Below are 26,548 nucleotides of genomic sequence, written 5' to 3'. Positions count from 1 at the left end.
TCACCAGTTCTGTATATTTTGCTATGAAGTCCTGTTACTGATAATTCTCCCTCCTTCTGCTGTCCTAGTAATCTATCCTTACCCCAACCCGTGAGGTTTGCCTTTGTCTTCTCATTATTTTTTTTCCTTCCCACCCCCCACTTTTCATTTTCCTGGTTTGGGAAGAAGCAAGAGACAGGCTGTGTGGTCCTCAGCAGGCAGCTGTGGCTACACCATGACAGAGGTCACTCTTGATAATCTTTGAAAGATCATGTAATTGGGAGATTCCTGAGGACTGAAAGGAAGCAAATATCAGTCTCATCTTCAAGAAGGGCATGAAGGAGGACCCAGTAAACTGGAGACAGGTGGTCCTCACCTCAGTTCCTGGAAAGATGATGGAGAAGCTATTCATTGAAGCATAGAATCATAGAATGGTTAGGGTTGGAGGAGACCTTAAAGATCATCAGGTTCCAACCCCCCTGCCACGGGCATGGACACCTCTCACTAGACCAGGCTGCTCAAGGCCCCATCTAACCTGGCCATGAACACTTCTAGAGAGGGAGCATCCACCTCTCTGGGCAACCTGTTCCAGTGTCTCACCACCCTCATAGTGAAGAATTTCTTCCTAATAGCCAATCTAAGTTTACTCCCAATTTAAAACCATTCCCCCCTCATCCTATTACTCCACACCCTTCTAAAAAGTCCCTCCCCAGCTTTCTTGCAGGCCCCCTTCAGGTACTTGAAGGTTGCTATAAGATCTCCTTGGAGCCTTCTTTTCTCCAGGCTGAACAACCCCCACTCTCTCTCAGCCTGTCCTTATAGGAGAGATGCTCCAGTCCTCTAATCATCTTTGTGCCCTCCTCTAGACCTGTTCCAACAATTCCATATCCTTCTTATACTGAGAGCTACAGAACTGGACACAGTACCCTAGGTGGGGTCTCACAAGAGCGGAGTAAAGGGGGAGAGTCACCTGTCTCGATCTGCTGGCCACGCTGATGTTGATGCAGCACAGGATACAGTTGACCTGGGCTGCAAGAGAGCATTGTAAACTCATGTCAAGCTTCTCATCCACCAGCACTTCCAAGTCTTTATCTGCAGGGCTGCTCTCTATCACATCATCTCCCAGACTGTATTGATTACAAGGATTGGCCCAGTCCAGGTTCAGGACCTTCCACTTGTTCTTGTTGAACCTCGTGAGGTTCACATGGGCCCACTTCTCCAGCTTGTCCAGGTCACTCTGGATGACATCCTGTGTGTCAACTGCACCACTCAGCTTGGTGTCACCTTCAAACTTGCTGAGGGTGCACTCAACCTCACTTTCAATGTCATTGATGTAAATATTAAATAGAACCAGTCCCAGTACAGACCCCTGAGGGACATCACTTGTCTCATCTCTCCATCTCAACTTTGAGCCATTGACGACTACTCTCTGGATGTGACCATCCAACCAATTCCTTATCCACCAAACAGTCCACTCATTAAATCCATATCTCTCCAGTTTAGAGTCAAGGATTTTGTCAGAGACTGTGTCAAATACTTTACAGAAGTCCAGAGAGATGACATCCATTGCTTTTCTTGTGTCCACTGATATGGTCACCCCAGGATATAAAACCACTAGGTTGGTCAGGCAGGATTTGCCCTTGGAGAAGCCATGCTGACTGTCTTGAATCACCTCCTTGTCTTCCATGTGCCTTGGCATGGTTTGTAGAAAGATCTGTTCTGTGATCTTCCCAGGCACAGAAACAAAGCTAACAGGTCCTGGAAACCATTTCCAAACTAATGAAGGACAAGGTGACAGGGAACAATCAGCATGGATTTATGATGGGAAATCATGCTTGCTCCCCTGATAGATTTCTAAAATGAAAGTGCAAGATCAGTGGATGAAGGGAGAGCTCTGGCTGTTATGTCCCATAACATTCCCTAATGCAAACTGACAAAGTACAGGGTAGCCAATGGATGGTGAGATGGACTGAAATCTGTCTGAATGTCCAGGTCCAAAGGTTTGTGGTCAGCACCAGAAAGTTGAGATGGAGAATGGTCACTAGGAGTCTACTTGGGGGTTGATACTGTGACCACTCCTGAGTAATCTCTTCATTAGTGACCTGGACAAAGGTGCACTGTGCACCCTCAGCATGTTTGCAGACAAGTAAGATGGATGTGCTGCCATGGGGACTCCACAGGATGGAGACATGGGCCAGTATTCTTCATGGAGTTCAACAAAGTGAAATACCAAGTCCTGCACATCAGAAGGAATAGACAAACACACTCACGCAGGCGTGATCTAACCAGATGGAAAGAAGTTTTGCAGAGACGGATCTTGGTGTCCTGCTGAACAAAGTGTCCTGTTGAACAAGGAGGACAACAAGCTATTGTGACAAAAATTGCAAAAATCCTCCTAGGCTGGAGTAAATAGTGTTACTAGTAGGTCAAGGAAGGTGATCCTTCCTCTCTAGTGAGTCCTGGCAAGACCTGACTGAAGTGGTAGATCCAGTTCTGAGAACTCCAGTACAAGAGACACATAGACACACTGGACCAAGCCCAGCAAAAAAACAGGAAGATTAAGGAATTTGATCATCTGACCTATAAGGGAGATGCTTAGAGATCTGGGACTGTTCAGCCTGCAAAAGGCTCAGGAAGGTCTCATCAATGCATAAATCTGATCAGGGACAGTAAAAAAGGCATAGCCTGTCTCAGTTGTGCCCAGTGAAACAGCGAGGAAAGAGGACCAAATTTAAATACAGGAAATCAATGTTAACATAAGAAGTGACTTTCTTTATTGCAAAGTTAGTCAGGCAGTGGAACTGGTTGCTCTGAGTCTCCACCTTTGGTGATACTGAAAAACTAACTGGACAGTCCTGGGCAACCTGCTATGTTTTAACCTGCTATGAACAAAAGGATTAGACTAGATCATCTCCAATGGACCTTTGAACCTCAGCTCCATGATTTTGTGTGATTCTATAACATAATACCTTTTTACATGGCAGCTTTTTCCCATTGTTATACTGGGTTTGACTTAATGAAAGATGAAATCATTACTTACTCAAAGTCTCAAGAAGGTCCCGTAGAATGAAAATATTCCAAATGATATTTCAAATTCAAAAGTGCTAAATAGATGGTGATTATATTTCTGAGAACATGATTTTAATTGTCTTGGATGTTTATGAAAAAATTGCCTTTGTTGATCTAGGTCTGATGATTATCTTATAATGAATATTATTTCTGGGAATAATTATGCATTAAATTTTATATCAGAAAAATTGCTATTTGACTGCATGAAAATTTTGTTACTTTATAAAAAATATTATTGCATTGTTATTTGTTTACTTGGTTTTCCTTTTGACTTCCAAATTTAACCTTGTTTACAGATACTGTTTTATAAAATGGTCTCTAATCACTGCAGAATTAAGTAGCTACTAAGCACCTCTTGAAATGCTAAAAATAACAGAAAAGTCACAGGAATGTGAAAAGTAATAGACTTAAATGCACAGTTGATGCTATGGAAGAAAGATGCAGATATTTGATATGGAACTTTCACTTTTCTCCTTTTCACATTTTATGAATCATTAATACTTTTTAGTGAAGATTCTATATAAACAGAAAATTGAGTCCTAGGGAAATTTGATTTCATAAATGTATTTGCAGGACTGAAGTTGGCTCAGTCAAACTATCCCTACATATTAATGCTGTTTGAGTTCTACATACATCTCTTTAAAGAGAACCAATGAAATATTTCTCACTTCAAAATGCGGCTGTATTTTAGGGACTGAAGAAATCCTAAGAATAACAAACTTTGTGGTGTTTAGCATTATCCAGGCAGTATAAAGCAAAGCAAAACAGTAACTCAGAATTTGGATTGAGATTAAATTCCTTCTTCTTCCTTAATAAATAAAAAGAAAAATAAAGATTGCTGCTCACATCTCTCCTTCATCACTCTTCAACATTTATTGAAGGCTGTCAGCCTCAGGGGAGTCAAATCTCAGACTTAGTTCTGCTTCATGTACTAAGATAGATGCACACCTTCTAACAAACATAGCATTAGCCAGATTACCGATACAGGCTTTTTTTTCCCTTTTCTTTCCTTTTGCTATTTGTGTGGTGTCCATAGTAAACTAGGTTCTTTTCCCTGCTTTCTCTAAGTCAGACTCTAAGTGGAGTTCTACAGGTCCACTTGCATAGTCCATTGCAAGTTTCTGCTGTACTTGTGTGGTGGATCTATCCATGTTTTCTGTCTCCAAAGCTGGCATTCTCACACCTTTCTCAAGCCTTCAATGTGCTAAGCAAAAACGTAACAATGTCTTTGCACTAATGTGCACTTTTTAAACTGTAGTGGCTGCCATGACAGAACAGAAGCTCAATTCCACAGCAATGGACAGATGGAAAATGTGAGTGAACTTATATAAAACTCACATCCTCTGTATGGAAGGCCAAACTTTTAGTATTTGTATTCTAGGCAGAACATTTTCACCTCCATGTTAAATGATTAAAACATAAAACCAGCAAGATTATCTCCTCAGCATCAATGCTGAGGGAATTTTCCATTACTGTTATTAGTGTAGTAGTGTTTTCATTACTGCTGATCCCAAGGTTTCATCTTTAGTTTAGCATGCTTCACACATAATTTAAGGGATTATCAATGATGTTTTTAATTTTTTCTGGGTTGGTGGGTTGTTTTGTTGTTTGGTTTTTGGAGGTTTGTTTTTGGTTTTTTTTTGGGGGGGAGAGTACAGTACAGAAAAAAAGTCCTGATGAAACAGAAAAGCTTTCAGCATGTAAAACTCAATAGAAAGCTCTGTATCCACATTTATGTGTGAACATTGAGATTTTAATGATTTTGCTTCCCTCTCTTTATACAATGCTTAACACAATAGGGGCATGGTTATGACTGGAGGTGTGCAGAAGATGCTGCTGCCTGAATAACAAGTAATTTTTTTTTTTTTAAGTGACAGCTAGAAAGGCTAATTAGATATCAGTAACTGAAGAACATGCCATGGGCCTTACCAGAGAAAAGTCTTAGGTGGAAATTGTAATCTTTGTTGTCTTTTTAATATAGTCATTCTCTTGTATTTTAAGTCAAATCAGATTTTGGGGGGCAGGTGATGTTGGGGGGTTTATTTATTCTATTTTTTTTTTTAATCTAGGGTAATTTTCTTGATTTCTACCTGGAAAACAATAGGAAAAGAAAACAATACAAAGAGGTCACCTGATTTTAAGCAAGAAAAGTATTCTGACAAGATTGGGAGTTCTAGATCATACACATCTGTGTGTCCAAACACTAGTCTGTTTTCTCCCAACTGCTATCAATCAATCAATCAATCAATCAATCAAAGAAAAGACTTACTTGCCTTACATCTAAATATGTGAGGATCTTACTGATGATGTAACATCAGATGGTTCAGAAATCTTTAGTAAGATTCTTAGTAAAATCACTGAAACACTTACTAACTTCACAGAAACAGTCATGGAGTATCAGATCAGTGACAGGAAAAGGGAGTAACAAAATCCTTGGTTAACATCTTGACAGTGAGGCAATTAATCAAACAAGATGGGCAAAGATATGTGACAATGCCCTTTTCAAATAGGATTGTAAATGCAAATACAATTACTGTGTATAATGGTGACAAAAGGTAATTAAAGGTAGATTTCTGTACACTGCCAGTAAATTTTGGTCTGTTGTTTATGTCTTCCTCTTCAGTTCTTTTCGTTATTATTAATAAAAGATTCATGTTTGTTTTTTTAAATCTGAATCCAAATATTTACAAGATAATAAATGTAGAAAAGACAGTTAATGTGGGTCTCTTTGTATAACAATACTAATCGATAGAATCCATTATCTGGCCCTGAGGCAACATGCATGTTACTACAATCTCTTTCTCTCCAAAACAGAGTGACTGCATCCAAACTACCTACTGACTCTGGTCCCTGGGCTGTAGTCATTCTTGAGCTATGTCCAGACATTGTTTGAGAAGTAGTTTTTGCCTGACAAATCCTGTGGCCACCTGACTAATTTAATAACATAGATAATCAAACTCTTGCATGCAAGCCTGGAATCTAACATTTTGAATTTCTTAACTCTTTTATAAACTAATGTGCTGTACCTGTCTGTGATGGAGTTAACTTTCCCTATTGCACCCTGTATGGTGCTGTGTTTTAAATTCCTGAATAAAGCACTGTTGATAACAGGCTGGTCATTTGGCTATTGTGGATCAACGCTTGCACTGTGTCAAGGTTTTCCTCCCGCCCCACCAGCAAGTAGGCTGTATATAGAGTTGGGAGGGGACACAGATGGGAGAGCTGACCCAGGCTGGCCAACAGAATGTGGCATGCCATGTGATATCATGTTGGGCAGCTAAAACTGAGGGAAAGGACAAGGAAATGTGACTTCTGGGGTTATGGCTCTTGTCTTCTCCAGGAACCAATACAAGTGCTGAGGCACTGCTTTCCAGCAAGTGGCTGGATATCTGCATGATGATAGGATGAAGTGACTGAACTACTTATTTTATTTTGCTTGCATGCTCAGCTTTATTTTACTTATTAAACTGCCTTTACCTTGACCCCACTTTTTTCTCACTTTTGCTCTTCCCCATGGAAATGTGTGAGGAGTGGCTGGATGGGCATTTAGCTGCTGACCAGCATCAACCCACCACACCTAATATGTGTCTCCTGGTCTCCTTTCCTGATGCCTTTCCCTCAGATCCCCTTTCTCTTAAGACAGAAAAAAAAATTCATGTATTCCTCTCATTTATAGAAATACAGAGAAATATAAACAATGCTCTATGACTCGGAGAACCAAGTGACAGAGCTTGGTCATTCAGTTACTAAAGAATTTGCAAAGATATTACTATTAATGTGGTGCCTGAGACACGAAGAAAATATTATGGAAGAAGTCCAGCAGAGGAATGAGGCATATGTAGAGATAATATAGATAGAGGTCCCTCTTCCTTTCCACCTTTGTGGGTTGCTGTAATCCCAGTTTTGGTCTATTCATTGCTATAGCTCACAGTCAAATTTCAGTATACAACTGCATTCAGACAGTCCAAACCAACAAAATATTTCAAATATATGAATAGAAAGAATATAACTGTGAATAACAAAGATGGAAAGAAGTATATAATCTCCAGTTGGGAGTGGGGAAATACCCAAAACCTCATCAAAATGAGTCAAATTCAGAGGTTTGCCTAACTCATGGGTGACACTCTAGCCAATAAATATAGTAACTTGAGCCTTTTTCCTTGGAGAATAAAGCTCCTTTTCCAAAGTGTTTTTAGTGACCCCTGAAGTGAAAAGAGATAAGTGCTAATTTGAATTTATCACTAAATGAGAATTCACTGAGTTTAACAGAAGTGTGTAAAACCAGCTTTATGATCCCCTACCAAGTAACTTTGGTCACACTCCAATGCGCAATCCCAAATCTGTTGTGCTGAGCAGTGTTTAAGGAGGGCCTGGTTGTAAATCCATGGATGGGAATTCAAGTCTTTCGGTTCTCCACAGCAAGGTTTTCTTAAGGCATCCCTACTGCGAGGGTTCCTGGATTATGTGTGCCAATTAACCAAATGGTTGAAAATAAGAAATAGCCATTGGGAAAGGAAAACGGTGATGATGATTTATAACGTGAATTTTTGTTTAAAATTATATGTGAATATGAAGTGTGCTTCAGTTTGTTTGGGGAAGAAAAATCTGCCAAGCTGAAAGGTTATTTGTTTAAGATTGCCTCCCTCTGACATTGGGACCTCTACATGTTGCTAAATAAGTAAAGCTATTCACAAAGTGAACCTTTGCACCTGCAGCAAAGTTACAAAGAGAAGAGATGCTTCAGAATTCAATTTACTTTGTATTAACTTGAGATCTGATACTCATCATTTGCTTTAACTGCTTGTTTTATCTAAACTCCTGGAGTCACATGACTGGGAAAGAAAATTAAGAGATTTCAAATTTGTTGCTCTAAGCAAAATGACTTCCTTATCTAATCTAATAAGAGGCTGGTTGAGTTTCCCTGTTTTAATAATCAGTGTGTTCCAAATTTCCATTCCATTAAAAAATTAACATAAATTGTCTGGAGAATTTATCTTACTATAATCAAGAAAGTTTTCTTTAATACCACCCTAAAACATAAACCTGATAGTAGGCTGACAAACTTTTGCTAGAGGCTTTTCCTAGTACAGTAGAATTTTAATGATGCATTTAAGATTTTAGAATAAGAAACAATATATTTATAAAGACCAGAAGGATGTAGACATCTCAATGTCAGTAGTTGATGTGAACTTCAGTGCGATCAGACTAGTACAAAGGCAGGTAGCCTGTTTTTAAAAGTCTACAAGAAGTACAGTTGATTTAGAAGGTGGCATTTGTCTGCTAAATAGCCATAGTATGAGGTACTATGATATAAAGGTATTTAATGTTTTCGTGCTTCATATTATGATCTCACTTTTACCAGTCTGAGTCCAAAGCAGTGCTGTTTGACTTTGGTGCTTATTCTACAGACCCTGAGATTTAGAACTTGGTTTTTGCTTCTGCTGAGATTTAATCAGCTGTGGTTTTTAATGTTAACAACAGTCTATCATTCATGGGAAAGAACTCGCAAGAAAGATGATTAAGGGTAGGGAGGTCACATCCTTAGAAGGAGGGGGAAATCATATATCTCATAAACTTTGGTGCTGATTATTTTGGTGGTACTATATCCCTTTTGGCCCGGGTGTGTGACTGAGGATGATATCGAAAATTCATGAAGGATAAAAAAGCAGGTCACAGAACTATTTTTCATACATATAAATTTACTTAAAACATCACCAAGCATAATCAGTGTTCTCTGTGAATATGATGTTGCAATGCTATCAGGAGATATAAAAATCTGTAGGTCTATTTAAACAGTTCTTGTGGTAAAGCAGTTACCACAACTGCTTTGTCCTACTTTTGTGTCTCTCATTCACCTGATAAAAGGTTTGGGATGTTTTATCTCTGAGAGATGGTCTTGGCTCTCTGAAAGCATAGACTTCCAGTGACCCTGCTGCAGGGTGAAATGGTAAGGTGGCTTTGTAAAGAAGGTGGAGAACTACTGTTAGCCCTGACCAGTCTCTCCATGAAAACAAATCTCTCTTCTGACCTCTGCTGCTTTAGTCAATGCCTTAGAACAATTGCTACCTTCAGTTCAGCCTGCTTTGCAGTGTATGAACAGGGTGGTAGATGAACAGGTTCTCAGCTGTGTCTGAAAACCATATGGAATTAGCGTATTTTCCCTTTAGCAGACAGTAGCCCATTGAGAATCCTGGTCTAGTTGCTCCCTCAGTAGCCACTTGGCATGAAGATACAATTTCTTCAGCCTTAGTTTATGTGTCATTTTAGACTGAAAACATTCAGAGTCATGTCATGTTCCTTACTCACTACAACATGTACATTTTCTTTCACTGAAGCCTTCCAATTTTATTGCTGAGCAATTTAGTAATATTTAATAAAAATAAATACAACTTTTTTTTATTTTAGAATAAATGGGTTTTTCAGTCAGTCCTAATAGTGGATATTACATTTTGTAAAGATGTTTTTTTACCTTTCACATCTAATATCCCTTCCCTTTACGTCCTAAGAGTTGTGCAATGTTGCCGAGTCCTAGACAGTGATCAGCAGAGTGATTCTTGCAATGACAATCCTGGATGTGATCTCTGGTCACACAAAGGCTAGATTATACCTCTGTGGTGGTTTAAAGGGGTCTGAAAATGAGAATAAAGTGAAGTTGTGTCCACCAAATGGTCTATTATATTGCCATGAAATATAAAATGGCTTCTGCGAAGCTGAGAAATAGGCCTCTCTTGATTTTTAGGGATGAAAAATATTGTATAATTGTTAGATACTGTATTATTTTAGGAAAGCGTATACTTCAGCCGTGATATAGAATATTAAATGGTTCAAAAATCATTAGTTAATTTTAACATTTTTATACATGGATATTTATTTTTACAAGATGTTAAATACATATATATGCTATCTATATATATGCAGGCTATAACCTACATATATATATGTACATATAAAATTGATTTTAACATGTAAACATACAGAGATGTGTATTGATACAGTCCCACACATACATTTTTATATTCTTTCCAAACATTTTGTAAGTCACCTACTATTGACATTTCCAAGATTTCCAACAAAATTAATGTTACAAGGTTCAGTCATGTAAAGTATAGAAGTCTGTGTTATTCATCTGTTTGTCTCCAGAATAATATCATTAAAGTCATAACCAACAATTGTGAGAATTTTGAGAACACTGCAGTAATTAGAAACCCTGATTCATGTTTAAAGGAATATGGAATCTACTCACCAAAGCTTTTTGAATGTAAAGCAATCATATAAAGATGCATGTTGATACAGTTTAAAGGAAAATGCCTTCATTAATAGAACATGTATGTTCAGTAACTGTCTGGAATACATCCAAATCTGCTTTGAAACTAAATAAAGACCATCATAAACACTCCTGAAATAATGACTACCAAGTAATTTGCATGTCTGCTGGAGACACTATAAGGTAAGAGAAATAGCTCAAGACCATTTGGTTTCAAGTGTTAAAAATGAGACAAAATAATGGGTATAACCGCCTGTTCTACCTTTCACTTCTTCTGGCTTCAGGATAACTAAGCTAATATTCAAGGTAATAGGATGGTGTAGGGTTGTTGTGTGTTTGTTTCTTTGTTGTCCTAGAAAGTTCGGTGCTAAAATTCTACCCCTTTTTATGTTCATCAAATCCCAGCTCACTAATACAGAACTTTAGATCCAAAATTCAAGTACGCTGTTTCCTATTGCATTGTGATCAAGTTGTAGTTAGGATGCAAGCTATATAGCATCTGGGAAATGTTAAAGCTTTCTGGCTGCCCACTCACAAAACAATGTCCAAAGCCAACTCCTGGAGGGTTCCACAGTATATATGTCTATGTATGCCACTATATTTTCCACTTTCATCCTGATCAGACAGAGAAGGGAATTGCATGAGGCTGTTGGTGGTTTTTGTGTTTGCATGAATGCTGTTTGTGTTTCTGTCTGGTGATCTGCGTGGTTGGCCACATGTATGTCTATATGTATTGCTTACTTCAGTCTGTGTGCATATTGGGAGCCCATGTTCAGCCTTGCTAGTGTCCAGACATGGGGATGTGGAGCTGGAACAGCCTCATCTCTGTTGGAATAATAGATTCAGCTACCCCTACTAAACCATAGGGTAATTCAACCTGGAAAACACTGCAGGTTGCTCAGGGCTTTCTCCTCTCGAATCTTGAAAATGTCTCCAGGTAACTTGTTCCAAAACTTGGCTATCTACCAACATTTTTCACTGTAGCATGTCAGAGCTGTGTTCCTCCCTTTCTATATTGTTTTTTTCTGGGATGGAGATAATTTTCTTTGTAATAGCTAATATGGGGCAGCTTTGTGGGTTTGTGCTGAAAACAGTGTTTCTAACCCAGAGATGTTTTAGCTATTGCTGAGCAACCTTATACAGTGTGAAGGCCTTTTTTATTTCTCACCCCACTCTACAATTTAGTAGGTTGAGGTTGCACAAGAAGCTGGGAGGGAACACAGCTGACCCCAAATGTCCAAAGGGATATCCCATACCATATGACATCATGCTCAGCACTAAAATCTCAGGGAAAGAAAGAATAAGGGGAAGGAAGTGGGGTGGCATTTGGAATTATGGTATCTGCATTCCCTAGTAAATATTACGTGTGACGAAGCCCTGGTTTCCTAGAGATAGCTAAACACAGGAAGTAGTGAATGAACGCTTTCTTTTGCTTTCCTTGCATGTGCAACTTTTGATTGTCTGTATCTCAGCCCATGAGTTTTTCCACTTTTACTCTTCTGATTCTCTCCTCCAACCCACTTGGTGGTGAGTAAGCTGCCAGGCAGGGTTAAACCACGATGCTCTCTCATACGAATCTGAATGCTCTTCTTAAAAGTTGCTTTTTCAAGTTTCCTTCTAATGTTAGAATAGCTTGAAGCACTTTCCAACAGCTGATTGCTCTGATGTCTGGCCTAGTCTACCACTTTGGTATGCTAGGGATAACTAGTTTGTAAATGATATCTTGTCTGTTACTCTGGCAGTTTCATACATGGTTTGTGGCTTAGTGGATTAAGCCACAATAGCCAACACTTTAAGGTTGCAATGAACATTCAGAACTCCTCCATATATTTGGAATGTCAGGTAAATACCAGCCTCTCTCTTGCTTTACAGCTTCCACAGACATCCATTACCTTGGAAGGTTCAACACAAGTTCTTGTTGGCAAAACTGTGATAAATGTTTGCAGGTTCAGATTGACACACCTTCCATTTGCGTTTTAGGTTTGTGACACATGAATGGAAGGATCATAAACTTGTATTTATTAACTGATAGAAAGAACTCCATTAAATGTTTTCAATTAGAGTCCTGGACATGTTATACCTATTATTTTCCAGTAATTCATTTTAGTAAGCAAAAATAATAGAGGCAATTAATACTGCCTGAAAGTAAACTCTCCATCAGCAATTCCTAAAAGCCCTAGTCTAAAGAGATTATATTTATAAGATAAATGATACACAATTACTAGAAATTCTTATTTCATGTTTCCCAAGCTAGCAGGCAACTTACCTTTGTACAGGAAAAACCTGACTTCCAGTCCATTGTTCTCCAGAGCATTTTTCAGACGCCTAACAAGTTACCTAAGCGTGGATTCCATGGTACCTATATGAACCAATCTATTCTCCATTATTGACAAATTAAAACCTAACATTACATTAATGGCTCAAACATGTCTATATTTAGAGGTCTTTATATGTTGGAGGTTTCATTTCAAGCTAAAAAAACCCCAAACCAAACAAAAAATCCAACTGACTGGAACAAGTTTTTGTGATTTACAAACAATTCAGCTTTTTTAAGGAATTAAAGCCTTTTCCAAGGAAGACTAAAGGATATAGGGAAAAAAAAGTGCTTGAAAATCTGATGTTGTCAGACTGTTTTGGCATTCTTTCTATGTGCTTTATTTTGTGAGCTTTTTTATCACTGTCTGAGTATGAAGCCTTTGTTTTCCTGAAAAAATTGTCACATAAATATAGGTATTACAGATGAAATAAGCCTATTAGATCATTTCATCCCTTTCCTTGTCAGTGCAAGAACATTTCCTATGGTAAATTATCTAGTGCAGGCCTAGAGAGAAAACAACTCAATTTTGTAAAAAAAACCCCTCCAAACCAAAACAAAACCCCTCCCTACAGAGGTTTCAACATTTATTTTCATTCTGAATCAAAAGACCATTTGAAACTCAAGAGAGAACAGAAAAAGATAGAGATAGAACAATACAAAGCAGGTTCCAACAGTGTGAAAACTCACTGGGAAATTGGAAAACTTTAATTCTTATTTCTTACAACAAGGGATTTGAATTTACCTTTCCCACATCCTGGCCAAATAAGAATACTGTTAACAACACAGAAGAATAATGTGTCCTTTAAAATACTCTTCTACATTTGAAAATAATTAACAGTTTAAGATTATTTTTTTTCATTTCTGATATAAATTTACCAAAATTAATTTACAGTACATGTTATTTAATCTTGGTTATACACTTAAATAATTCCTCTCTATCCTTGATGTTTATAGCTAACTGTATGTAGACAGTTAGCATGTCCCTTCCCCCTTCCCCTTCCAGTCATTCCTTAGTAAGTTATACATATTTATTTCTTTTAATCTTTCACCATAAGTCAATCCTTTCAGCCCCTTAATAATTTATGTTGCTTTTCATTGAATTTCTTCCAATGTCTCAAGATTTTTTCTAACTGTGAGGCTCTGCATACTTTATTCTAGACGTATACTCAACTGTTGACATGGAGAGAGAAAGATGGAGAGGTAAAACAGTAGCTTATGTTTGCTTCTTTTTTCATTTTGCATACTTAAGTTGGGGGTGTGTGTGGTTAGAATACCGGAAACGAATGTTATTTGTCTACTTACAGTGAATGTACATACTATATATATATATATATATATATATATATATATATATATATATATACTCACACATATAATATGAAACTAACTTCATATTATGGCCTCCTGAAAAATCACCTTACATCAAAAGACTGATGAAAAAAGCAAAGCTGTGAACAAAATTGGTCAGGTATCTGACAGCTGTAGCATCTCCAAATGCAGAAATCTTATCCCCATGCTGGTGATCCTGCAAACGTTTTAAGACATCTTCAAGTGAATATGACTTAGTAGTTTCCAGTCTTGGAAGGTGGTATGCATACATAGTATTCTGATATGTACCAAACATAACAAACTGAAACATTCGCTACAGCAGCTGGGTATTAGGTTATGTAATGGTTTCAAGATGGTGCTTAATTCCACAGGATAGTTTTGCAGGTGGATGTTGATGCTGGTTCTGATGTAATGGAACTCAAGTCTAGGACACCACCCAGGAGACCTTAGGGAGGTTTATCAAATGAGTTTGGGATCAATACAATATCAAGCTTTTCGCCAGATAAAAGCTCTTTAGAGCTGACCACACTTCTGGTCAACTGTGGGATTTGGTCCTTGTGAGAAAGCATATCATTAGCTTGGATATGTCTCTGGAGGACCTTAATCCATTCTCAGGTGACAAGACACAGGGACTACTGAAGAAACATCACAGTATGTTAGGTACTGAGATGAGCGAAGGAGCTAGATATTAGGGTCTACCTGAGCATACTCGTTGAGGTGTTCAGATTGCCAGTGCAAACATTACCTCACTGGATAATGATAATTTAAAAAAAATTGTGAAGGGTGAAGTGTGTATCTGAATGAACAGCAGGAAATGATAATTTTTTTCCCACTTTCAGTGTTTTCATAGATATCCTTGTTCATAGGAGTCATTCAGAGGGATTTGCTATTAAAAAATATTAGTAAAATTTGTGATAAAACAGAGTTCCATTTCTAAACACATCATCTGCTCCACTCAACATCTCTCAGGTACTTCCCAAGCAGTATTACTATTCCCAGCTGAAGCAATCAGTTTATAGCATATCATTACCGCAGAGTTTGTGTTGGAAGGGACCTTAAAGATCACCTAGTTCCAGCACCCCTGCCATGGGCAGAGACACCCTCCATTATAGCAGGTTTCCCAAAATTCCATTCAACCTGGCTTTCAACACTTCCAGGGAGGGGGCAGCCACAGCTTCTCTGGGCAACCTGTGCCAGGGCATCACCATCTTGAAAATAAAGTATTTTTTCCTAATATCTAATCTAAATTTGCTCTCAGTTAAAAACAAATTACTCCTTTTCCTATCACTGCAGTCCCTACTGCAAAGTTTGTCCCCATCTTTCTTATAAACCTACTTTAAGTATTGAAAGGCCACAATAAGGCCTCCCTGGAGCCTTCTGTTCTCCAACAAGCCCCAGTATCCCACCCTTTCTTCATGGGAGAGGTGTTCCATTCCTCTGATCATCTTTTTGGCTTTCTCTGGTCTCAGTCTAACAGGTTCATGTTTTTCCTGTGCCAAGCACTCCAGAGCTGGACACGATGCTCCAGGTGGGGTCTCACAAGAGCAGAGGGGCAGAATCACTTCTGTTGATGTGCTGGCAATGCTTCTTTTGATGCAGCTCAGGGCACAGGTAGCATTCCAGGCCACAAGCATGCACTGCTGGTTCATGTTGAGTTTTTTCCACCAGTACCTCCAAGTCCTTCTTCTCAGGGCTACTATCAATGCCTTCATCCCCTATGAGGGTATGCTGAAAGAACTGGGGCTGTTCAGCCTTGAGAAAAGAAGGCTAAGAGGGGATCTTATTAATGTTTATAAATATCTCATGTGTGGGACATGGGGGAAATAGCCAGCCTCTTTTCATTAGTCCGTGGAGACAGGACAAAGGGCAATGGCTTCAAGCTGGAGCAGAGGAAGTTCCTCACCAATATGCAGAAGAACTTTTTCACAGTGAGGGTGACAGAGCCCTGGGACAGGCTGCCCAGGGGGGTTGTGGAGTCTCCTTCCTTGGAGATATTCAAGACCTGTCTGGACACCTACTTGTGTGATATGTCCTAGGGAACCTGCTTTGGCAGGGAGGTAGGACCCAATGGTCTCTCAAGTTCCCTTCTGACCCCTACGACTCTGTGATTCATCCCTCAGTCTGTATTGATGCTGGAAGTTGCCCCAATCTTGGTGCAGAACCTTGCACTGAGCCTTGTTGAACATCATAAAGTTCACATGGTCCCACTTTTCAAGTTTGTCCAGGACCCTCTGGATGGCAGAGGCCTGTCCCTCAGGCATGTCAACCATGCTACTCAACTTGGTGTCATCCGCAAACTTGCTGATAATGCACTTGATACCATATACCATATGATAAGGATACTAAACAAACTTTGAGGGACATCATTTGTCAGTTATCTCCATCTCAGCACTGAGTCTTTGACTAATGCCCTCTGGATGTGACCATGCAAACAGTCCCTCATTCACTGAACAGTACATTCATCAAATCCATATTTCTCCAATTTAGAGGGAAAGTTGTTGGCAGAACTGTGTCTATGGCCTTACAGAAATCCAGATAGATGACATATGTAGTTCTTCCCTTGTCCACCCATATAGTCACTCCATCATAGAAGGCCACTAGGTTCTCAGGCAAGCCTTGTCCTTAGTCAAGCCACGTTGTCTGTTCTGAATCACTTCCCTGATCTTCATGTACCTCAGCATAGATTCTAGGAGGATCTGTTATATTATCTTCCCAGACACAGAGGTAAGGCTCAAAGGACTGTAGTCCCTAAGTCCTCCTTTCTATCCTTTTTTAAAAATTAGTGCAATATTTCCCTTTTTCCAGTCACCAGGACCTTCACCTTACTGCAATGACTTTTCAAATATCGTGGAGAGTGGCTTGGCTTGAGACGATGTTTTCTTTGTTCTTTGTCCCTTCATTCATTACGTTTTCATTATAACAAGATTCTGTAACCCAATACTTTACCTTTCTGTTTTTCAAAAATATTCAAAATATGCTTCCACAATGCAGCTGTCCTTTTTGCATAGTGACACCACTCTTAATTTAGTGCAACCATGTTTTAGTGCATTACTGCCACATCATTCTCCTAAAGCACTTCAATAGATCTACAGCATGTACAATGTATAAAGAACATAAATATGCCTGACATTGATAGCTGTGATGCTCCACCACTCATCTCATCTATGCCCCAGTTTCCTCCTTGAAGTTATATCTGACCGCTCTCTTTTTCACCCTCTGAATATGTTCATTTATGCTTTTTAATCTATTACTTTAACAAATTTACTGACTGGAGAAATTTGTCATTTATTCATGAAAATATCTTTTTAAACAATGTATCATAGTTACAGAATACATTTCAGAGGATTTTACAGATATTAACTAATTAATCAAAGATACCTACATATAATAGAAAATACAATTTTAGTATCTGAATTTTAAGAAGACAAAACTGGACAGAAAGATTTAAGTGAGTTGCCCAAGGCAAAATTGAAAATTAGTTGCAGATTCAGAATGATAACTCAATATTTCATGGGCAACATGTCTGTGTTCAAACCTCTGGGAAGTATTGCTTCACTGCTCTTCAATCTCAACATCTATGAGAGCTTTCTTACAGTGTATCACATGGCTCTGAAACACATACAATGATTTTGCTAGTTTTGAAATTATTTTAACATTGTTAATTGACAGAAATCAAAGCTTTATGTTGTTGGAGAAGGAGAATTTGCAGATCTCCCTTTGAGAATCAGAAAATGTATGTGCAGGACCAGAAAACCTCAATATACTGCATTTAAAATCATTTGCAAATACAATATGAGGAGGTTACATTTTCTCGCTCAGAATTCATGGATTTGTACACATTTTGAAGAATGCAAAAGTTTAACTAAAGCCTTTAAAAAAACTCCACAACTTCTACAAGCAGACTGGATAAGTGTGGTATCCTTCAGAATGCACTGATAAGTTCAATATTTGCAAAGGAGGAAAATATATCAGCATGTCGATAATATCAACCCATAAGAAAAATAGCAAGTCCCTTCTCTCAAGACCTGTAACGGTCTTGCTAATTACTCTTCCTACCACTTAGTGGAGCACAAGAACATAGGAATACATTGCTTAATACAACATTCTTCCTCTAGCGGTGGCTGGTTGAGAAGTGTAGTAAAATGCATTAGAGCCTGCCCCCAGGAAGGCTTCAATTCTGTTAAGATTTCATTGATTTCTCAAGACTGAGGATTATAACTCTCTCAAAATATTTTTTAGCATTAATAATTTTTGTTCCTCTTCTTATCAACAAAGCAAGCAATTATTTTTTTCTAAGGTCTAGTCTATACTAAAAACTGTTTTCAGTGAGGACTGTGACCATCCTAAATCAAGGTTCAAAGGCGGGGGAGGGGGGGTGGGGGGAAGGAGGGGGTGTTGGGTGGGAAGTGGAACATATCCTAAGAAAAATAAATTCCATTTGAAATTGCTTTATTTTATCAACCAAGGAAGGAAACCCTGGGATAAAAGTGGTTTGGACTAAGTGACTTCCAGAGCTCCTTTTCAACTTAAATTCTACACATTCCATATATTTCCTTCATCTAAGTGTCTGATTTTTAATGTTAACAATCCAAGTCTTGTAATTTTTGCCTTCTGTCTTGTGACCCATGGCCAAGTAAGAGGCAACTTTTGTGGTTTACCTGATGTATTTTTCTTTTTGAGAAGAGCATGTGCAGTCCACAGGAGCAGTGACTTTTTCCATCTTGTAATCTTTAGCCCTCTGTACCTGGGAGATGCTCATCTTTTTTAAAATCAGTCCCATTCTCTGCCTCCAACCCATTTTTCTGTCCCTCCTACTTCTGTGGAACCTCATCAGCCAATCTGCTCAATGTGGTTTATGAAGGCTGCTCACTCCACCCTCTAGACTACTGACCTTACAATATCATTTGATGAAAACTTAGAGATTGATTATTTAGAAAATTTTTCCGCTTTGAACATGAAATGAGAATATCATTCCTCTTGTCCCCTGCATTGACTATGTATACTTGGAGCATCAAAAATCCATTTACTCTTCAAAAGCTTGAGGAATTAACCAAGAGTTAGCACCTCTTTTCTACTGCAAAAGAATCACAATCATGCTGTAATTAGTGGCTAAGGTGAGCAAGAAGCAACAAATTTGTTCTTTAAGAAAGTCAAGAAGCAAGAAAGGGTGACTCTGTCTTGCAGAGTTGTCTCTGCACAGTATCCCTTCCAGCATCCTAATCAAGCCCGTAGGAGGAAAAAAGAAAAGAAAAAAAAAAAAAAGAAAAGCCATCTGTATGGCACATCGCTATGTGGGCTTATACCTCATAATCTCGTTGTGGAGGGATGGCTTTATTAATGAATGTGTTATATTTTTGTCACACAGAAAATCTTTTCAGGCAATTAACCACTGGAAAAAAAGAAAACTAAAAGCTATTGCCTGATTTTTATTTCAATGTGATTAACTGAAAAGACCATATAGTATACAGTATATTAACAAAATATTCTATTAATATTTTCTAGGCATATTTAACCAACTGAGCATTTATGGCAGTCAATGAATCAGTCTTTTCTGAGACTTTAGGTACTTCTGTAATAATGTGCTGAGGCAAGCCAAACTATTGAAATGTTCTGTTGTGTCAACTATCGATTTATCATAAAATACTAGGGTCTACATTTGCACAATAGATGGTGAACTTAAAAGCAAACTTCACAGCCTATTGAGTATATTAAAAAATTGGAAATGTTCTAAACATGATAGTTTTATAGATGACATAAACAATAAAAGTTTCCTTACAATCCAGAGGCTAAGACATACACACATACACACATGAATCCTGTGCTGATTCAGGTCATTATGTTGTCCAAAAAGTTTCCGTAACCTCCTGGATGTTTATCACTTCCAAACTGCTTAGCTACATCTACCAAAAACTTTAGAGATGTTGCAAGCACCTGAAAATTCTAAATCTTACCTCTGAGAGAAATTCATGGTCCTCAACAAGTCACTTGAATTTGGACTGTAATAGTTGGTAATTACATAGTTGAGTACAGTTCAATGAAAGGAAGGTACTTATGAGTAAGACTGGAGAACTTGTTCCTTCACAAGTGAATGCTGAATAGTCCAATAAGTTCCTATACAAGTTATAGCAATCCTCAGGTGTTAAAATATATTCTGTCTTTTAATGGAAGCTAAAGGTTTTGTTATGCCGATATGATAGATCTCTGTATTATAATTTGTTTAATCTGTGGCTTTGACTTTCACATTCAGCTGGGATTGGGTGACTATGGAAAGCAAAGATCTACCTGTGAAAATTTGGGATGAGCAAAAGCAAGGATTCTCCCACCTCAACAAATCTTTGACTCCTCCGATCAAGACAGTTTACAGATCCCTTCAAATCACTAAATCTCACATAAGGGAAGCTTTTGTCAGAGCTTTGTCGGGTGCCTTAGTTTCCTCACTTATACTATCTGCAACACATATATCTCTATAACACTGTTATATAATATTATGACTGATGGGTAAAAGGTTAAGTTTATTAAACTGAGAGATAAAAGAGTTGCCCCGGTGAGTACTTGCCTAGAGCAACAATAAAAATTGATGTCTTTCAGTCACAGTGTTGATATATATGTATGTACACTTAAATGTTTTCGTCATAAATACCCTTCAGTCCTGCTTTATGGCGATGAATTTCAAAACTCTATCTGTTTTCCTTTAAAGCTAACATTCTAAACTGGAGTTGAAGTAAAAAGCTGAGGAAGAGAGAGAGGAAAAAAGCATTATCCTCTTTTGATGAGCTAGTTAAGAAGCAAAGAGCTTCATGAATTATTAGATTGTGTCATCACAGGTGCATAATAATTTCAATTGAATTAATCTACAAGCACTGAGAAGGCATTTAGTTCATACATGGACTCAGAAGTATATTTTTCTAGAATACAATAATATTTCCCCATGCTGAGGTAGACAATGGAACATTCAGTCAATAAAAAAACATATATATATATTTAAAAAATAAAAATAAAACTATTAAGAAAGCGTCTACTTAGAAATGTGTATCATTTATACTACCTAAAAGTCCAGTCAGGTGCACTTTTTACGATTACTGTAGATAATAAAATCAGTTCCTGTCACCTAATACTTGATACCAGGTACTGCAAACCTAATTCTCACTTTCAGAATGACCTTTCCTAATTCTCATTTGCCTCAGAATATTTTTTTTTTCTACAATGTTACCAGTTACAGATATCTCTAGAGAAAATTGGAGGTATTGGTAGGAATCCTTTGATAAAAGAATATTTGCGGAAAAAAAAGATTAGGAGATAGTAAAATTCTCATGGGAACTTCAGAATTAGCTTTATGAATTCTGAAATAGAATTAAATTTAATGAGACTTATCTATTGAAAAGCTAGGTAGCAATAAAGTGCCATTATCTTTGTGAAAGCTTTCTCAAGTCATAGAATCACTAAAAAAACAGGGCTGAAAAGAAATTGAAGGGATCATCCAGGGAAGAGAGTAACCCAAGACTAGGGATGTTTTTGCTGTTTCTTTTAGATAGTTGTTTTCAAGCTCTCTGTAAAAGACACCCAAAGATGGAAACACCACAGATTCAGGAAGCAATTAATATTAGTATTAATAATTCTTTCTCTAATGTCCAGTCTAATTTTTTTTTCCTTGGTCTTTGTCTTAGCCTCCATAGATTTTTAAGAACAGGTTATCTTTTCCTTTATTTCAACATCTTACTATCATATATCTCAAACATCTTTTTTTTTTCTTTTAGATTCAACAAACTTGGTTTTTTGCTCCTTTGTTGTTTGTGTGTTTTCTAGATCTGTCCTTTGCTTTTCCCTTCAATTAGGTCAACTTATTGAAGTGCAATGCTAGAAAGCAGCTAGTGCTCAGACTGAAGTGTTCTCAGTGTTTAGTGGGGTTTAAGCACTACTTCCTGACTCTTGCACTATATCAGAGCTATACTGCAGTTTATAAATGCTAATAGAGTATTTACTGTCTGATGACTGCTTCCCTCTTACAGCCTTCAGATGCTCCTTGAAGAACTGCTAACTAATTAGCCATTCACCGTCTTCTATTTGCCCTCCTTTTCTGCCTGAAAATAGAACATCAGAATTCCTCCTGCTATTTTTTTCCCCCAGGAAATATTTCTTTAATTTGAAAAGGTAATTTTCCACTGTAATTTTACCTGAATCATACTCAGAGTTCCTCTCAGCTTGTTACATCTGCATACTCAGTAAGCAGACTCAATGTTTATTACAATCCAAGCAGTTCATTCTGATACTGGACACTAAAGAATTTAGGATAGATTCTTAAGAAACCCAGTCAAGACTGTTGTTAAGTCTCATATTGCCTGACTTACTGCATTTGTACTACATGGCCTGTGAGAGAGAACAAGACCCTGGAGTCAGACCTTCTTGATCAGGACTACACTCCTCCTTGAGCTGACTTTACAAATTTCTTTCACAGCATGTGGATGAATGCACTCACCAGCTGCTTGATCAAAGTTCTCTGCTTTGCCACAGACCTCTTCTATTTAATCAACTTCACATTTCCTGGGGGTAATCAACATAAAGCACGTGCTTCTTTTTAAAAACTAAAAAGTAGACTATCATCAGGTTTTGTTTTCACATCAGTGGTTTTTGTCACAAGGTCCTGGATGGTCTATGGACATCCCAGATGTTCCCTTTGGACTGACTTTTTCTGAAGGGAGTCATCTGTCTGTTTTTTGCGAGGGCACAAGATATATCATATTTACTTGGTAATTGCACATAATTTGTTTAAACAGAGAATGTGATTGTGTTTCAAATTAATCCCTTCAGCAGAACATCTTGTTAACAAAAATTAATATCTGCCTAGCCTTTACTTCTGAGCAGTATCCTATACCACTAGTCACCATTTCTGCCAGTGTCTGTTGAAAGTAAGACAAAGTCAATTAGTTATCACCTTCATTACTGCTAAATACACATACAGGGTAACAGAAAAAAAGTATGCTAGTTTTAATTCTGGTATAAATTACTTCTTTTCAGGACATGAAGATGTGTTCTTTGGACTGATTTATTTTTATTATTCTGGCTTCAGGAAGGTATTAGCTATTTTTATTTTATTTTATTTCTTTGGAAAAGTTAATGGCAGTTATGTCTGGCCAAAATTTGTCCTAAATTTTATTTTTGGTATTTTTAATTTGGTATTTTCCTAAGAAGATATCCAGGCTGCTTCATTGATTGCAATAGTGGAAATAATAACTTCTGGATGAAAAGAGAAGAAGATATTTATTAATTCAAAGATATATGAAGTATTCAACTTTTTCATGTATTTTCTTCCTAAAGACATATCATCATTTGACAGTTTACATGCTAAAGCCATTTTTAGTTTAATTTCTCAAAGTCAAATTTTTTGGAAAATAAAAGGGTTAATTAAATAATGGTTTCAAAATTACATAGAAAAACAAGTTGAATAGCATTTTTTTTCTTAAGCCTGAATTTGAATATTGAGGGATTTATTTCTTTGAATCAAACAAATAGGACTTTAAAATTATTTTAGATAAAATATAGCAAACAGTGAGATAACATCATGAACATATTTTGAACATATCCATAGAAACTTCCTTAGGAGGTGTCCTTACTAATTCATTCATTATCCCTACAATGAGCATGAATGTTGTGGTTTTGTAACATAAATATTTAAAGCAGCAAGTTGAATAGAGGAAATGGAGTTAAGGTTTACTTCTTGCAGTGTATATGGCACAAACCAAATATTTGGGAAAAGCAAAAAACCTGTTGCCACTAAGGTGGGCTGGTATGAAGATGCTAGAGGATGATGGAGGTTGCATTGTCTATTTTTTAATTCCTTAATCTCTGAAGTTTCACGGGATGAAAATAGACAAGACAGAGATAGGGTGGTAACAGGTAGTTTAGATGACACATTTTTAAATAATAACTTGATTTTTGAATATCATGAAACAGTAAGTCACTTCAGTAGCAGGTGATTTTTACCTGAAATAAAATTTCAAAATATTACTTTAGTGACAAATGAAAATCTCAGTTTTGACTGAAAAATATGTCTATTTTCTCTTGTCTGACAGAGGAATTTCTAAATCGTGTTGGTTTGTTTGTTTAAATCTGATTGTCCTTGAAAGGGACGTGACTGTTGACCATATAACCTCCTCTGTGCATAGACCAAGTAATCATCAGTGAATAGGCTAAAGCTGATGAGGAATTCACTTTTTAAAGAGTCCTTGATAGTATGAGCCGTGATTAGTTTCATAAGCTAAGAAAGAAGGCAGAAGGGAAGTGAGAGCTCAAGGAATGGTAGTTACAGTGAAGTGGGAGTGTAAAGAAGCACTACACCCATGATGGGAAGAAGCCACAAGCTGGGGAAATCCTGGGCTTCCGAGATTTTTTTTACACGTATTAAAGAAAGTAAAGGGCAAATGGATAAATTAGGGCAGAAAAGGATACAGATCTCTGACATCTAGAGTAATTCAAAGTATTTTGATTTGTTGTTGTTTTTGCATTGTGTACCTCAACTTCTGTCTGGTCCTGGAGACTTAAATTGTCATTGGTATCTGTCCCAAGAAACAGTCCCTGCCATAGTTCAATTTACTAGCACAGTTGCTAAAGGATCTCTAAATTGCACCTCTACATGGGTGCAGCACTCCCAGCTAATATGTTTTACCACCTTCTTTATAACTTATATTAGGGGTAGCTATGAGGTAAGGTCAGTTTTCACTAATTATCTAAGTCTCCAATAGCTAAGGAGAAAAGCTTGAATATTATGCAGCACTATGAATGTTCAATAAGTCATAAGTGAACAATATATTCTCTTCAGAAACTTGGGTAATGATTTTCGTTTTGCAAGACCTCATCACATTCAAGTTATCAGTACTCTGGGTACCATAGTATTTATTTCCTTGCAGTCGACAGTTTTTAGCCAAGAAATTGAGTGCTGTGTAAACAGAATGTGATCTGTCCCCTTTGGGTATTTTAGTTGAAGATACCTGCTTTTGCTCTTTTTCATCATAAAAAAAAAGGAAGGAGAATAAGCTAAAATTACCAGCTTCTTAAGAAGACTTTCAAAGGCTAGGATAGACAGCATTGCTGAATTTACCTACTATGCCAAGACTAACAACTCCTTTGGAAGCCTGTTGTTGCATTAATTTCCCCCTCTGTTTCTTTTAGTAGTACAGAGTGGATCTCTGTCTCACTCCACTGGCTGTATCAAGTATACTGCTACTTCATATGCTTCTAAACATTAAATTGCAAATCTAGAGACACCAGGTTTGGTCACTGCAGGTGGATTGCACTTGTAATGGTGTCTTCTGTGACAATTACAGTTATTGAAATTTATATTCCAAATTTTGCAATTTCTGAGTTTTACCTGCTAATGGCAGTTTTCAGCCTCTCTCAAAGTATGTGTAGAGTTTTCATCTTTTATCTAAATATGATCTTTCAGTAGAAAAGTGAAGAATAAAAGTGTCCTGTGCTATCAAATTTGGCATCTTAAAAATATTTTTATTAAGGGCTTTGGGTGGTTTTGACAAAATAAAACATGAGGATTATCAAAATATTCTCACAGTTTCAACAGCTAATATGAGGTGTCTTTTTTTTAATGACTGCTAATGATGAAGCTTAAAGTTTAATCATATCTGGACAAGGACTCTGAGGAAATGGTAGTAAGAAGGCAGGTTTTAACTTCATTGTTCTAACATAGTTCCAGTTGCTTCTGTTCACCCGAACAAAAATAATCTCAGAAGGTACATTTTTGAATTACATCATTTCAGGTTTGTGCATCAAAAGAGCATTCATGAAATACCATTTGCTTCAGGTGGCTGGGTGAAAGGGCAAGTATGCAGGTTTTATTGCCATGCAACTTAATGGCATCATTTCAAGAAGGATTTAGTTTACAGTTGGTAATGAAACCAAATAACCTCAAATAGAAAAGGTTTCTACTGTCTTTCAAGGGAAAACATTAACAAGTCAACAGAGTAACACATTTTGTAGAAAAATGGATTTTTATTATTTTTTTCCTCAGGTGAAGAATCCTGAAGGTAGTGAGTGAGGCAAGAACACCCTAAATAGCATGAAAGATTATGTTTAAATAAAAATTGAATGGGGTCAAAGCAAAAACAACATTTATTTTCAAATAAATGGTGAACACTTTTGAGGGGTTTATTGTTGGTTGATTCTTTGAATGGAAGCTGCAGCCTTTACTGTTAAAAAAAAAAATTGCATCTTTCACTGAAGTGTCTTAATTTTTGTTCTCTTTTAGAGGTATTGGTAATTAATTGAACCAATTTTACCACTTATTAAGACTGGTGATCCACATGGCAAATTCATATTAAATGATTCACAACTTTAGACCAGATAACCACTGAAAATTAATCATCCACAGAGTACTGAACTGAGCAACTCTCTGAATCTCTAAAAAAGATCACCAGTCTATTAGACTTATATACTGTAATTATGTTATATATAACTGTGTAATTTATAAGCTTTAAATTAGATCAACCATCTATTAGGCTCTATGAAAATGAAAACGTATTCATCAGATTAAAAAGTAATAAAAAAGAAATTAGCCAAATCTGGAATTTACCTCCCTACTAAAG

Source organism: Gallinula chloropus (assembly GCF_964237585.1).
Source record: "Gallinula chloropus genome assembly, chromosome: 3".
Lineage (NCBI taxonomy): Eukaryota > Metazoa > Chordata > Aves > Gruiformes > Rallidae > Gallinula > Gallinula chloropus.
This window is presented reverse-complemented; position numbering follows the sequence as displayed.